The sequence below is a fragment of the Octodon degus genome, unplaced genomic scaffold (genome assembly GCF_000260255.1).
Source record: "Octodon degus isolate 3935 unplaced genomic scaffold, OctDeg1.0 scaffold00011, whole genome shotgun sequence".
Classification (NCBI taxonomy): domain Eukaryota; kingdom Metazoa; phylum Chordata; class Mammalia; order Rodentia; family Octodontidae; genus Octodon; species Octodon degus.
The window spans coordinates 7,193,334-7,197,481 of NW_004524587.1; positions in this window are offsets into that span (position 1 = coordinate 7,193,334).

Sequence of the window (4,148 nt, forward strand, 5' to 3'; positions counted from 1 at the left end):
TCCCCGCCTGCCCTAGTCTGGCCTGCGATCCGGGTAGCCTGAGCTATGTATGGGGCGTTAGCAGCAGAAGAGATGTCTTCCCAAAGCCAGCGCCGAAGTGGCTTATTATTCGAGGGGCGCCGTGTAGGGAAAAGGGGCGTCGATGGTTCAAGGCGTGGGAAGCAAACACCAGGAAGAAAGAAAATCACTACCTGGCTCTGAGGGTCTCGGGCTAGTCCCCTCGCGGCACAAATTTGCCCCTATAGCACCCTCTGCTGGACGTGCGGTCCATTGTTTCGGTTCTCCATCCAAACGCCACCCTGCCCCCAATCAGGAAACTTAGCCTTTAGCGGGGAGGCAGAGAGTCCTTTGCAAGCGAAGCAGCACGTCGCCGGGGTACTTCGTAAACCTGAGCTGTGCTGACATTAGATCAGAACTTCCTATTTGGGGTTTTAAGCAAATGAGTCGACTCCTAAGCTAAAACGTAGTCTTCAGAATCGATAAGTGAAGGATAAAAGGTGAGAAGTTAAAAGCATGGGAATCGAATATTGCATTTAAAATTGACTTTAGAAATGACATATCCAGGGGCCGGGGAGATAGCTCAGTAGAATAAGCACTTGCCTGGCAAGCACAAGGCCCTGAGTTCAATCCCCAATACCAAAAGGAGAGAGAGAGAGAGAGAGAGAGAGAGAGAGAGAGAGAGAGAGAGGAGAGAAAAACTACATATCCAAGGCAGACCCTTTATTTTCTTTACTGTGTATTTTGATATACACCACAGTGCAAGGACACCACAAGCACTAAATATTTGTTGGGCAAATCTTCATTTTGCAGCTGAGACTTATCTTTCCACTTCAATCGTTGTCTTTCTCACATACCTTCATTCATTCATTCATTTATTGAACAACTATTTTTCAAGTTCTAAGTGCCAGCTATTAACAACATCCAGTCACAGGACTTTCTCCCTCTTCAGTGTGCTCAAATAGTCCCAAACCAAGGAAAGATATTAAAAGGAAACCAAAAAGAGAGGGGCTGGCCTGTCCCAGATGTTGACCAACCTGGAAAGCAATAGGAAGACAGTTATTTCTAAGCGTGGAATGCCCGAGGATGAGCAAAAAGCCTTCCACAAGGAAGTTAAGAGGTTTGTTGTTGTTGTTGTTTTTAATATAAGAAATCAAAGTAGCAGCAAGGAGTGGTGGCATACCACTCAGTGCTGTAATTCCACTAAGGAAGCTGAGGCAGAAGGATCATCATATTTCAAAGCCAGCCTGGGCTACACAGCAAGACACTGTCTCAGAAAAGCAAAGAAAAGAAGAGAGGAGAGGAGAGGAGAGGAGAGAAAGAATATGAAACCAAAGCAGAAAGAAAACATTATGAACCAATATCTATCTAAGAAATCTGTGAGTGCCTCAATGAAGAGTTTGTGCACATCTAAAATCCAAATGAGTGATCTGAAGCAAAACTAGAAAGTTTATATTTAACCCAGTTTTCTTCCCAGAAGACTGTGGTGGCAGAAGAGCAGTGGTTCGGTATTGTGCAGGAAACAAGATACTAGATCCCCTTAATGGTTACATCTCTTTGGGGGAGATAAACTCATAATGACTTATGTCATCCACGTAGCTTTGCTCTACTTGTTCATTCAACACATTTTTAGCTAAGAAAATATTTATAAGGCCAGGGAGATAGCTCAACAGTCTAAGCACCTGCTTGGCAAACACAAGCCCCTGGGTTCGCTCCTCAGTACTGCATGCAGTGCAGGCCCCAAACAGCAAGCCAGCCACTGAAACAGGGCATGGTGGTGCACACCCACAATCCCAGAGCTGGGGAGACTGAGGCAGGAGGATCACTACAAGTCCAAGCTGCATAATGAGCCCCCGTACCAAATTAATTAATTAAAAAAGAAAATATTTATAACAATAAGTGTTGGACACTGCACTAGAGTCTAAGATACAGAGTAGAAAGACAAATGGAGTCCCTGTTCTCATAGGATGTCAGAAAGCCACTTCAGACCCATTTGGATGGCTACAATCAAAGAGAAGTGTAACAGCAAGTGTTGGTGAGAAGTGAGAAATAAGTATTCTCATACCTTGCTGGTGGGAGTATAAAATGGGAAGCTGCTTTGGAAAACAGCCTGACAGTTACTTAAAAAGACTGAGTTAATAATGTAAACTAGTGCCGGCCCTGCCCCCAGGGCACAGTGAGCCAGCAATTGAGACAGGCCTGTAATCCCAGCTCTTAGGAGGCTGTAAACAGGCAGATCATTACAAGTCTGATCTAGTAGTGAGACCCTGAATACCCTGTAGACCTTTCCCTAAAATAATAATAATAATAATAATAATAATAATAATAATAATGTAAAGTAGCAGTTCTACCCATATGTATATTTCCAAGAGAAATGACAATATGCATTTTAAAAACCTCATAATTTATTTGACATAGGAAAAAACTAGAAACAGGGCTGAGGAGATAGCTCGGCACTCTAAGCACCTGCCTGGAAAGCTCAAGGACCTGAGATCAATCCCCCAGTACCGCACGCCATGCCGGCCCTGGAACCTAGGGTGTCCTGTGCTAGGAAGGAGGATCACTATGAGTCTGAACTGCTGAACTGCACAGTGAGACCCTGTATCAAATAAATAAATGCATACATAATTTTTTAAAAACTAGAAACAATGTACATGTCCATCAACTGATAAAAACATGAGTTTGGTGTATTAATACTGTGGAAGATTATTTGGCACTATCTAAAGGAGTAAAATCCTGGTAGCTGCTACAAGATGAACAAACCCTAGAAACATCATGCTGATCAAAAGAATCTAGTCATTAAAAAACTGTACTCTGTATGATTCCCCTTATATGAAATGTCTGGAGTAGGCAAATACATCAAGAAAGAAGTAATTTCCAGAGCTGGAGGAAAGGGAAGAATGAAGAGTGACTGCTACAGTTTTTATTTTTCTTTTTGTTTTCTTTTTTAATCTTGTTGGGGGATACTGGGAATTGTTCACTTCTTTTTTTCTTTTTTTTTTCTGATGGAACCAGGGATTGAACTCAGGTCCTTGCGCTTGCCAGGCATGCGCTTATTCTACTGAGCCATCTCCCCAGCCCCCAGCACTGGGAATTGAACTAGGACCTTCACACTAAGCTACTTTCCCAGCTCTTGTTATTGTTTTGAGAGAGCGTCTCACTAAGGCCCTAAATTGCCCAGGCTGAGCTCCACATTGTGCTATCCTGCCTTGGCCTCCCGGAATGCTGAGATATGAACATAAATCAGCACACCTGGCCTAGGGTTCTTTTTGAAATGACATAAATGTTTTAGAATTAAATAATAGTGGTAGTTGTATACCCTTGTGAGTGTACTAAGAACCAACTAAATATTTAAAGGGGTGAATTTTGCCCAGTAGAGAGAGATAATATATTTTAATGTCTATGTCAGATGTTATGCCTTATGCCTAGATGTCCCCACAAAGTCTCATGCACTCATAGGTGGGACTTTTCAAAGCCAGCTGGATTTGGGATGCCACACTGTGAGTAGAGGCTGCCGATGCTCAAAAGGTGGGTAGCCTGGAAGAGATCAAGGGGGGAAGCTGCTGCTTTGCTGCCTTCTGCCCCTCAGGAGCTGCTTCTCCTCTGCAATACTGCTCCACCATGCCATCCTGCCAACTACAAAGTGAAACCTCTACAAACCAGGGGCTATGATAAACCTTCCCTCCTTTAACTTTGGGTGTCAAGTATTTTGTCTTAGCAACAAGAAAAGTAACAGACATCAGATAAACATAGACAGACAGACAGACAGACAGACAGATAGATAGATACAGACAGACAGACAGACAGACAGACAGACAGACAGACAGACAGAATGTAAACCCCACCCACTGAAGGGTCAAGAAGCCAACAGAAGCAGACCTAGGCTTCTGAGCTATATAATGCAAATACTCATCACAGAATCTTCAGATAGCAATTCTGCTTTCTCTGTATGCTTTTAAATGAGGTGACAGGCCGGTGTGGTGGCATACGCACATAATTCCAGCACTCGAGAGGCTGAGGCAGGAAGATCACCACAAGTTGAAGACCAGCCTGAACAATATAATGAGACTCTGTTTCAAAAATGAATGAATGACCAAATAAATAAATGAGGTGACAAAGAGTAGACCTACTTCATAAATTAGACTCTTAGC